The 12,840-nt window shown below is 40.5% G+C and overlaps 1 pseudogene; it reads left to right on the top strand.

Moving 5' to 3' along the window:
• Nucleotides 1-11,639: 11,639 nt before the first annotated feature.
• On the top strand, nt 11,640-12,358 carry LOC138674519 (uncharacterized; annotated as a pseudogene).
• Nucleotides 12,359-12,840: the final 482 nt, after the last annotated feature.

Genomic DNA, 12,840 nt, shown 5'->3' with positions numbered 1-12,840 from the left:
ACACCACCAAGAAACTTGAAGACACAAAAGAGCACAGTGAGGTCAAAAATACTCTGTTTGAAAAAAATCACAGTAATAAGCAAGTGCTAGTCAAAAGATGGAAAAAACAGGGTATTTAGTTGATAGTTTTTTTCCCAAAAAATGTATACTAAGCTTCTCCACCAATTGTCAAGGTATACCCATATAGAGCAGTCCTAACTAATGTATATGATCCCTATCCGATTTATTTAAAAACCTGATCATCTTTATAGTACCTGTATAAGCAGGGTTCAGAGAGGGAATATCCATGTGGACCTGCTAGATGGAACAGCTTTATTGCAAATGACCCACAAAGGAGTGGTGGACTCCCCAGTCTTGTAGAAACAAGAGAACAATTATAGAACCAGAAACACATGGGCTACTTGCAAATTGAACAAGTCTGTAGGAACATGTTCACACCACCAAGAAACTTGAAGACACAAAAGAGCACAGTGAGGTCAAAAACACTCTGTTGTAAAAAAAAACATAGTAATAACATAGTAATAAGCAAGTGCTAGTCAAAAGATGAAAAAAACAGGGTATTTAGTTGATACTTTTTTTTTGCAAAAATAGTATACTAAGCTTCTCCACCAATCGTCAAGGTATACCCATATAGAGCAGTCCTAACTAATGTATATGATCCCTATCTGATGTATTTAAAAACCTGATCATCTGTATTGTACCTGTATAAGCAGGTTTCAGAGAGGGAATATCCATTTGGACCTGCTAGATGGAACAGCTTTAGTGCAAATGACCCACAAAGGAGTGGTGGACTCCCCAGTCTTGTAGAAACAAGAGAACAATTATAGAACCAGAAACACATGGGCTACTTGCACATTGAACAAGTCTGTAGGAACATGTTCACACCACCAGGAAACTTGAAGACACAAAACAGCACAGTGAGGTCAAAAATACTCTGTTGTAAAAAAAATCACAGTAATAAGCAAATGCTAGTCAAAAGATGAAAAAAACAGGGTATTAAGTTGATAGGTTTTTTCCAAAAAAATGTATACTAAGCTTCTCTACCAATCATCAAGGTATACCCATATAGAGCAGTCGTAACTAATGTATATGATCATTATCTGATGTATTTAAAAACCTGATCATCTGTATAGTACCTGTATAAGCAGGGTTCAGAGAGGAAATATCCATGTAGACCTGCTAGACGGAACAGCTTTAGTGCAAATGACCCACAAAGGAGTGGTGGACTCCCCAGTCTTGTAGAAATAAGAGAACAAATTTAGAACCAGAAACACATGGGCTGCTTGCACATTGAACAAGTCTGTAGGAACATGTTCACACCACCAAGAAACTTGAAGACACAAAAGAGCACAGTGAGGTCAAAAATACTCTGTTGTAAGAAAAATCAGAGTAAAAAGCAAGTGCTAGTCAAAAGATGGAAAAAACAGGGTATTTAGTTGATACATTTTTTTGCAAAAAAATGTAGACTGAGCTGCTCCACCAATCGTCAAGGTATAACCATATAGAGCAGTCTTAACTAATATATATGATGCCTATCTGATGTATTTAAAAACCTGATCATCTGTATAGTACCTGTATAAGCAGGGTTCAGAGAGGGAATATCCATGTGGACCTGCTAGATGGAACAGCTTTAGTGCAAATGACCCACAAAGGAGTGGTGGACTCCCCAGTCTTGTAGAAACTAGAGAACAAATTTAGAACCAGAAACACATGGGCTGCTTGCACATTGAACAAGTCTGTAGGAACATGTTCACACCACCAAGAAACTTGAAGACACAAAAGAGCACAGTGAGGTAAAAAATACTGTGTTGTAAAAAAAATCATGGTAATAAGCAAGTGCTAGTCAAAAGATGGAAAAAACAGGGTATTTAGTTGATACATTTTTTGGCAAAAAAATGTAGACTGAGCTGCTCCACCAATCGTCAAGGTATAACCATATAGAGCAGTCTTAACTAATATATATGATGCCTATCTGATGTATTTAAAAACCTGATCCTCTGTATAGTACCTGTATAAGCAGGGTTCAGAGAGGGAATATCCATGTGGACCTGCTAGATGGAACAGCTTTAGTGCAAATGACCCACAAAGGAGTGGTGGACTCCCCAGTCTTGTAGAAACAAGAGAACAATTATAGAAACAGAAACACATGGGCTACTTGCACATTGAGCAAGTCTGTAGGAACATGTTCACACCACCAAGAAACTTGAAGACACAAAAGAGCACAGTGAGGTCAAAAATACTCTGTTTGAAAAAAATCACAGTAATAAGCAAGTGCTAGTCAAAAGATGGAAAAAACAGGGTATTTAGTTGATAGTTTTTTTCCCAAAAAATGTATACTAAGCTTCTCCACCAATTGTCAAGGTATACCCATATAGAGCAGTCCTAACTAATGTATATGATCCCTATCCGATTTATTTAAAAACCTGATCATCTTTATAGTACCTGTATAAGCAGGGTTCAGAGAGGGAATATCCATGTGGACCTGCTAGATGGAACAGCTTTATTGCAAATGACCCACAAAGGAGTGGTGGACTCCCCAGTCTTGTAGAAACAAGAGAACAATTATAGAACCAGAAACACATGGGCTACTTGCAAATTGAACAAGTCTGTAGGAACATGTTCACACCACCAAGAAACTTGAAGACACAAAAGAGCACAGTGAGGTCAAAAACACTCTGTTGTAAAAAAAAAACATAGTAATAACATAGTAATAAGCAAGTGCTAGTCAAAAGATGAAAAAAACAGGGTATTTAGTTGATACTTTTTTTTTGCAAAAATAGTATACTAAGCTTCTCCACCAATCGTCAAGGTATACCCATATAGAGCAGTCCTAACTAATGTATATGATCCCTATCTGATGTATTTAAAAACCTGATCATCTGTATTGTACCTGTATAAGCAGGTTTCAGAGAGGGAATATCCATTTGGACCTGCTAGATGGAACAGCTTTAGTGCAAATGACCCACAAAGGAGTGGTGGACTCCCCAGTCTTGTAGAAACAAGAGAACAATTATAGAACCAGAAACACATGGGCTACTTGCACATTGAACAAGTCTGTAGGAACATGTTCACACCACCAGGAAACTTGAAGACACAAAACAGCACAGTGAGGTCAAAAATACTCTGTTGTAAAAAAAATCACAGTAATAAGCAAATGCTAGTCAAAAGATGAAAAAAACAGGGTATTAAGTTGATAGGTTTTTTCCAAAAAAATGTATACTAAGCTTCTCTACCAATCATCAAGGTATACCCATATAGAGCAGTCGTAACTAATGTATATGATCATTATCTGATGTATTTAAAAACCTGATCATCTGTATAGTACCTGTATAAGCAGGGTTCAGAGAGGAAATATCCATGTAGACCTGCTAGACGGAACAGCTTTAGTGCAAATGACCCACAAAGGAGTGGTGGACTCCCCAGTCTTGTAGAAATAAGAGAACAAATTTAGAACCAGAAACACATGGGCTGCTTGCACATTGAACAAGTCTGTAGGAACATGTTCACACCACCAAGAAACTTGAAGACACAAAAGAGCACAGTGAGGTCAAAAATACTCTGTTGTAAGAAAAATCAGAGTAAAAAGCAAGTGCTAGTCAAAAGATGGAAAAAACAGGGTATTTAGTTGATACATTTTTTTGCAAAAAAATGTAGACTGAGCTGCTCCACCAATCGTCAAGGTATAACCATATAGAGCAGTCTTAACTAATATATATGATGCCTATCTGATGTATTTAAAAACCTGATCATCTGTATAGTACCTGTATAAGCAGGGTTCAGAGAGGGAATATCCATGTGGACCTGCTAGATGGAACAGCTTTAGTGCAAATGACCCACAAAGGAGTGGTGGACTCCCCAGTCTTGTAGAAACTAGAGAACAAATTTAGAACCAGAAACACATGGGCTGCTTGCACATTGAACAAGTCTGTAGGAACATGTTCACACCACCAAGAAACTTGAAGACACAAAAGAGCACAGTGAGGTAAAAAATACTGTGTTGTAAAAAAAATCATGGTAATAAGCAAGTGCTAGTCAAAAGATGGAAAAAACAGGGTATTTAGTTGATACATTTTTTGGCAAAAAAATGTAGACTGAGCTGCTCCACCAATCGTCAAGGTATAACCATATAGAGCAGTCTTAACTAATATATATGATGCCTATCTGATGTATTTAAAAACCTGATCATCTGTATAGTACCTGTATAAGCAGGGTTCAGAGAGGGAATATCCATGTGGACCTGCTAGATGGAACAGCTTTAGTGCAAATGACCCACAAAGGAGTGGTGGACTCCCCAGTCTTGTAGAAACAAGAGAACAATTATAGAAACAGAAACACATGGGCTACTTGCACATTGAGCAAGTCTGTAGGAACATGTTCACACCACCAAGAAACTTGAAGACACAAAAGAGCACAGTGAGGTCAAAAATACTCTGTTTGAAAAAAATCACAGTAATAAGCAAGTGCTAGTCAAAAGATGGAAAAAACAGGGTATTTAGTTGATAGTTTTTTTCCCAAAAAATGTATACTAAGCTTCTCCACCAATTGTCAAGGTATACCCATATAGAGCAGTCCTAACTAATGTATATGATCCCTATCCGATTTATTTAAAAACCTGATCATCTTTATAGTACCTGTATAAGCAGGGTTCAGAGAGGGAATATCCATGTGGACCTGCTAGGTGGAACAGCTTTATTGCAAATGACCCACAAAGGAGTGGTGGACTCCCCAGTCTTGTAGAAACAAGAGAACAATTATAGAACCAGAAACACATGGGCTACTTGCACATTGAACAAGTCTGTAGGAACATGTTCACACCACCAAGAAACTTGAAGACACAAAAGAGCACAGTGAGGTCAAAAACACTCTGTTGTAAAAAAAAACATAGTAATAACATAGTAATAAGCAAGTGCTAGTCAAAAGATGAAAAAAACAGGGTATTTAGTTGATACTTTTTTTTTTGCAAAAATAGTATACTAAGCTTCTCCACCAATCGTCAAGGTATACCCATATAGAGCAGTCCTAACTAATGTATATGATCCCTATCTGATGTATTTAAAAACCTGATCATCTGTATTGTACCTGTATAAGCAGGTTTCAGAGAGGGAATATCCATTTGGACCTGCTAGATGGAACAGCTTTAGTGCAAATGACCCACAAAGGAGTGGTGGACTCCCCAGTCTTGTAGAAACAAGAGAACAATTATAGAACCAGAAACACATGGGCTACTTGCACATTGAACAAGTCTGTAGGAACATGTTCACACCACCAGGAAACTTGAAGACACAAAACAGCACAGTGAGGTCAAAAATACTCTGTTGTAAAAAAAATCACAGTAATAAGCAAATGCTAGTCAAAAGATGAAAAAAACAGGGTATTAAGTTGATAGGTTTTTTCCAAAAAAATGTATACTAAGCTTCTCTACCAATCATCAAGGTATACCCATATAGAGCAGTCGTAACTAATGTATATGATCATTATCTGATGTATTTAAAAACCTGATCATCTGTATAGTACCTGTATAAGCAGGGTTCAGAGAGGAAATATCCATGTAGACCTGCTAGACGGAACAGCTTTAGTGCAAATGACCCACAAAGGAGTGGTGGACTCCCCAGTCTTGTAGAAATAAGAGAACAAATTTAGAACCAGAAACACATGGGCTGCTTGCACATTGAACAAGTCTGTAGGAACATGTTCACACCACCAAGAAACTTGAAGACATAAAAGAGCACAGTGAGGTCAAAAATACTCTGTTGTAAGAAAAATCAGAGTAAAAAGCAAGTGCTAGTCAAAAGATGGAAAAAACAGGGTATTTAGTTGATACATTTTTTTGCAAAAAAATGTAGACTGAGCTGCTCCACCAATCGTCAAGGTATAACCATATAGAGCAGTCTTAACTAATATATATGATGCCTATCTGATGTATTTAAAAACCTGATCATCTGTATAGTACCTGTATAAGCAGGGTTCAGAGAGGGAATATCCATGTGGACCTGCTAGATGGAACAGCTTTAGTGCAAATGACCCACAAAGGAGTGGTGGACTCCCCAGTCTTGTAGAAACTAGAGAACAAATTTAGAACCAGAAACACATGGGCTGCTTGCACATTGAACAAGTCTGTAGGAACATGTTCACACCACCAAGAAACTTGAAGACACAAAAGAGCACAGTGAGGTAAAAAATACTGTGTTGTAAAAAAAATCATGGTAATAAGCAAGTGCTAGTCAAAAGATGGAAAAAACAGGGTATTTAGTTGATACATTTTTTTGCAAAAAAATGTAGACTGAGCTGCTCCACCAATTGTCAAGGTATAACCATATAGAGCAGTCTTAACTAATATATATGATGCCTATCTGATGTATTTAAAAACCTGATCATCTGTATAGTACCTGTATAAGCAGGGTTCAGAGAGGGAATATCCATGTGGACCTGCTAGATGGAACAGCTTTAGTGCAAATGACCCACAAAGGAGTGGTGGACTCCCCAGTCTTGTAGAAACAAGAGAACAATTATAGAAACAGAAACACATGGGCTACTTGCACATTGAGCAAGTCTGTAGGAACATGTTCACACCACCAAGAAACTTGAAGACACAAAAGAGCACAGTGAGGTCAAAAATACTCTGTTTGAAAAAAATCACAGTAATAAGCAAGTGCTAGTCAAAAGATGGAAAAAACAGGGTATTTAGTTGATAGTTTTTTTTCCCAAAAAATGTATACTAAGCTTCTCCACCAATTGTCAAGGTATACCCATATAGAGCAGTCCTAACTAATGTATATGATCCCTATCCGATTTATTTAAAAACCTGATCATCTTTATAGTACCTGTATAAGCAGGGTTCAGAGAGGGAATATCCATGTGGACCTGCTAGATGGAACAGCTTTATTGCAAATGACCCACAAAGGAGTGGTGGACTCCCCAGTCTTGTAGAAACAAGAGAACAATTATAGAACCAGAAACACATGGGCTACTTGCACATTGAACAAGTCTGTAGGAACATGTTCACACCACCAAGAAACTTGAAGACACAAAAGAGCACAGTGAGGTCAAAAACACTCTGTTGTAAAAAAAAACATAGTAATAACATAGTAATAAGCAAGTGCTAGTCAAAAGATGAAAAAAACAGGGTATTTAGTTGATACTTTTTTTTTGCAAAAATAGTATACTAAGCTTCTCCACCAATCGTCAAGGTATACCCATATAGAGCAGTCCTAACTAATGTATATGATCCCTATCTGATGTATTTAAAAACCTGATCATCTGTATTGTACCTGTATAAGCAGGTTTCAGAGAGGGAATATCCATTTGGACCTGCTAGATGGAACAGCTTTAGTGCAAATGACCCACAAAGGAGTGGTGGACTCCCCAGTCTTGTAGAAACAAGAGAACAATTATAGAACCAGAAACACATGGGCTACTTGCACATTGAACAAGTCTGTAGGAACATGTTCACACCACCAGGAAACTTAAAGACACAAAACAGCACAGTGAGGTCAAAAATACTCTGTTGTAAAAAAAAGTCACAGTAATAAGCAAATGCTAGTCAATAGATGAAAAAAACAGGGTATTAAGTTGATAGGTTTTTTCCAAAAAAATGTATACTAAGCTTCTCTACCAATCATCAAGGTATACCCATATAGAGCAGTCGTAACTAATGTATATGATCATTATCTGATGTATTTAAAAACCTGATCATCTGTATAGTACCTGTATAAGCAGGGTTCAGAGAGGAAATATCCATGTAGACCTGCTAGACGGAACAGCTTTAGTGCAAATGACCCACAAAGGAGTGGTGGACTCCCCAGTCTTGTAGAAATAAGAGAACAAATTTAGAACCAGAAACACATGGGCTGCTTGCACATTGAACAAGTCTGTAGGAACATGTTCACACCACCAAGAAACTTGAAGACACAAAAGAGCACAGTGAGGTCAAAAATACTCTGTTGTAAGAAAAATCAGAGTAAAAAGCAAGTGCTAGTCAAAAGATGGAAAAACAGGGTATTTAGTTGAAACTTTTTTGCAAAAAAATATATACTAAGCTGCTCCACCAATCATCAAGGTATACCCATATAGAGCAGTCCTAACTAATGTATATGATTCCTATCTGATATATTTAAAAACCCGTTCATCTGTATTGTACCTGTATAAGCAGGGTTCAGAGAGGGAATATCCATTTGGACCTGCTAGATGGAACAGCTTTAGTGCAAATGACCCACTAAAGAGTGGTGGACTCCCCAGTCTTGTAGAAATAAGAGAGCAATTATAGAACCAGAAACACATGGGCTACTTGCACATTGAACAAGTCTGTAGGAACATGTTCACACCACCAAGAAACTTGAAGACATAAAAGAGCACAGTGAGGTAAAAAATACTGTGTTGTAAAAAAAATCATGGTAATAAGCAAGTGCTAGTCAAAAGATGGAAAAAACAGGGTATTTAGTTGATACATTTTTTTGCAAAAAAATGTAGACTGAGCTGCTCCACCAATCGTCAAGGTATAACCATATAGAGCAGTCTTAACTAATATATATGATGCCTATCTGATGTATTTAAAAACCTGATCATCTGTATAGTACCTGTATAAGCAGGGTTCAGACAGGGAATATCCATGTGGACCTGCTAGATGGAACAGCTTTAGTGCAAATGACCCACAAAGGAGTGGTGGACTCCCCAGTCTTGTAGAAACAAGAGAACAATTATAGAAACAGAAACACATGGGCTACTTGCACATTGAACAAGTCTGTAGGAACATGTTCACACCACCAGGAAACTTGAAGACACAAAACAGCACAGTGAGGTCAAAAATACTCTGTTGTAAATAAAATCACAGTAATAAGCAAGTGCAGCGCCCCAGGGTCCTGGTCGTTGCAGTAATGTCATTCTTCCACCAGGGGGAGTGATGTTACATCTGATGGCAGTAAAGGAGATCTTCTTACCAGGTATCACAAATCATACACCACACTTCACACTCCAGTCCACCATGGGGAGCTTTGCTCCTATCTATTAGGGCACTCTTCACAATAAAAACAGGTAAAACTGGTGGGCTGGATAGGAAGTTAGGCAGAAGCTGATTGGGCTTCACCCAGACAGCACCTGTCAGGCAGACAGGGGAAAAGAGCAACATCTAAGAGCTGCAGACAGAGTGGTCCCTGACAGGGGTGGGATCCTGTCAGAGGCCTTGATAGAAGGCCACGGAGCTGCGCCTGCCCCACGTGCAGCAGCATCCTAAGAAAGGACTTGAAGAGAATTGTGTTGTAGCGGGTGAGAAACAAAGTCATAGCACAGGAGAGGAAACCAGAAGGAGTTCTGCCCTGTAAAAGGCTGCCTCCTTTCTGAGGCACAGAAACCGGTAGCCAGAACACCGAGGGATTAAGGATCTCTACGCTTTACTTCAGAGACTGGCAGGACAGTTAATTCCACGTTGGCTGCCCAACCTTATACCCAGGAGGCATGGTGGCAACTTGTGGGGGCTGGGGCGTGATAGGGTTCCTGTAAAAATCCTCAGGCCATCAGTCATACGGGTTGTTCCTATCCATCTGGGGGACAGAGAGAAAGACTTAACATCTAGAACACCAACAACAGTTGTGAGGACCTCACCGAGAAGCTCAGCAGGGAGGGACTACAACACTCAGGCGCTAGAGGAAGGCTACTGATTTCCACCTGGATAAGGGGACTCTGGAATTGCCTTCAGACCGGCCGGACTCTGCCTGCCCTGTGATTTGGTGCTCTGGATTGTGGATGCTGAAGCCTTCAGTAAAAAGGTAAAGAGACTACAACCTTGTGTCCTCGTTCTTCACTGCGCCTCACACCATCCACCATCTACACTTCGGGAAGCCCTGGGGATATACTTCACCTGTGGGAAGGTATACCATCTAGCTGCCATAACATCGCCCCAGCAGACCCCATGTTCACGGACACGTATTCGCAGTTCACGCGAGGTTAGTCCCACGTAAATTAATCTACATGTGCAGACTGCGCAGTGGAGCGCCCCCAGACACAGGGCCACGAGCTTTCGATACCGGGCCTTTCAGTCTCTGAATTAGGGTCGTCACGGTGGCTAGACCCGGTCCGTGACCCTGCTAAGGGGCGCCCAATGAAAGGTGATGCGTGGTGCGAGCCGCGATGAATAACAAGGACACAGGGTTGCAGTCTCTTTACCTCTTTACTGAAGGCTTTGGGATCCACAATCCAGAGCACTGCTAACAGGGCTGGCTGAGAGCGGCCGGTCCGATGGCACATCCAGAGTTTCCTTTGCAGGTGGAAATCAGTGCCTACCCACTAGCACCTGTGTGTTGTAGTCCTTCCCTGCTGAGCACCACAGGATAGTCCTCACAACTGTTGTGTCTGTGTTCATTGTTCTTTCTCTCTCTCTCTCTTCGTCCCCCAGGTGATATGGTTAGGACGCACCCGTATGACGGGTAAGCCTGGAGTTATTCTGGGACCCTAGAGACGCCCCTCTCCCACAGTTGCCTCCTTTGTCTGTTTAGGTGATTTAGGTGAGACAGCCAACCTATAATTAGCTGCCCTGCCGTGTTGAAGTAATGCGTAAAGTCTCTTACTTTCTCGGTGCTCCGGCCACCGCTATGCGCCTCAGAAGGATGTTGCCTCGGTCTCACGGCACGACTCCTACTGGCTCTAACTCCTTTACACTGTGATTCCGCTTCTCACTTCTCCACAATGAACTTCGCTTCGTGTCCTTTCTAGAATACCGCCGCAAGGTAGTGCAGGCGCGGCTCTGTAACGTTCTGTTCTCCTTTCTAGCCCGCTGTCAGGATCCCATCCCTGACAGGTCCTCTCTCTAGCTCTCCCAGGCTCTTTCTGACTAACTTCCTGTCCAACCCCCAGTTTTACCAGAGTGTGAAGAGTGGCCTACTAGATAGAACCACTCCCCCTGGTGGCCGGAGTGTGAAGTGTCATGTGTGTTTGTGATACCTGGTCAGAACTCCTTTAGTGCCATCAAACGTACCATCACTCCCCTTAGCGGCAGAGTGTCATACTGCAACGACCAGATCTCTGGGGCGCTGCACGTAGTATACCACGAAGGTAGAACTGCACGTGATATGTTCCCTTATTTGGAAGTTTTTTCCATCCGATGACGTGAACGATGTGGATCGAACCATATTTTTACACCCAAGGCAACTCCCACATGGGAAGAATCCATTTTTCTGTTGTCCTACTCCAAAAAGACTAGGAGTTTTTGCGACATAGTGGCTATGTACCACCATATCTCATATATTCGCACTTCTGCGTGCTGTCATCAGAGATCGGTCAGACAAGTGTTTCCGTAACACTGAGTCGGTTAATAAAACCGACCAGTGTTTGTTGATAATGGATCTCATAAGATCCCATTTGTGGTTGTATGTGGATACAAATCTTGGTTGTCCATCCCACTCTTTTTTCCTTCTGTGACCCTTTTGCCCCTCAACCAGTAACTCATTTCTTCTGGTTTTCTTAGCTCTTAAGTAGCCCTTCTTAATTGCACGACCGCTATACCCCCGTTGTCTAAAACGCTCCCCAAGGTCCACAGCCTCCTCTTCAAACATGGAATCAGAGGTACAAATTTTAAAGAAGATCTAATCGAGGATTACTGCTTACATTTTCACAACAGAAGTGGAAATTGTCAAAATTGTGAATCTTATGCCATGCAAGATGTCCAAAATGTCTTACTACTGCATGGAAAAAAGTTTTCAGACTTTAATTTGCCACAGCCTGCAATTCAAGTTCCACAAGTTCCAGAGTATGACGAAGCTTACGAATTATTGTTGGCAACAGAGAAAAGAAACTCCTTAAATGAACAACAACAGATTGCATATGACATTATTGTGAGCGCTGTAGAAAACCAAGCAGATGCAAAGCCAAAATGTTTCTTTATTTACAGTCCAGGAGGGAGCGGTAAAACATACCTTTATGAAGTTTTAATGCATCACGTTAGAGGGTTGGGAAAAGTCGTATTGCCATCGGTTACAACAGGTATTGCAGCAAACCTTTTACGAGGAGGTTGCACTATCCATTCACTCTTTGGGTACCAGTTCCAGTCAATGAAATCTCTGTTTCCAGAATAAAACAAGACACATTTGCAGGAAGACTGTTAAAGAACGCAAATCTTTTCATACTTGACGAGTGCACCATGGCATGAGCTTAATTGACAGACTTCTGCGTGAAGTAATGACTACAAATGTTGCTGAAAAAAATAGTTTTTGTCATTGGCGGAGATTTTAGGCAATGGCTTCCAGTCATACCAAATGGAACAAGAACAGATGTTATTGAGTCCAGCTTAAAAATGGCTGACCTTTGGAAACAGTTTAATAAACTCCAACTAATTAACAACATGCGATCTTCTGACCCAGAGTATAGCAACTGGCTTCTTAAACTTGGTAACGGTGAACTTAGCAATGAATACAACCTTGGAGAAGACATTATTGAAATACCAGAAGACATGTTGTGCACTGACTGCATCGTAAGTGATGTTTTTGGACATGCATTGAAATTGATGTGAACGACCAAAGTAGTGTTGAGAGGGCCTTTTCTTATGCAATTCTCTGTCCCAAGAACGATGACGTGGCTCTGCTAAATTCCCGTGTGATGGATAGAATGCCTGGAGGTGTATAAGTTGTACAAAAGTGATGATTCAGTGGATGTAGATAATGAAGATGAACGAGAGCATTATCCAGTTGAATTTTTAAATAGTCTTACGCCATCAGGAATGCCATCCCACAGAGTACAACTCAAAGTTGGAACAATCATAATGTTGCTGCAGAATCTAAATACAAAAATGGTCTATGTAATGGAACTCGTCTTATTGTTACTGGACTCCATTCTAACGTCATTCAAGCAAGAGTGATC

Source organism: Ranitomeya imitator, chromosome 4, assembly GCF_032444005.1.
Source record: "Ranitomeya imitator isolate aRanImi1 chromosome 4, aRanImi1.pri, whole genome shotgun sequence".
Classification (NCBI taxonomy): Eukaryota; Metazoa; Chordata; class Amphibia; order Anura; family Dendrobatidae; genus Ranitomeya; species Ranitomeya imitator.
The sequence above is the reverse complement of the archived record's forward strand: the minus strand, read 5'-3'. Positions and strand labels throughout refer to the sequence as shown.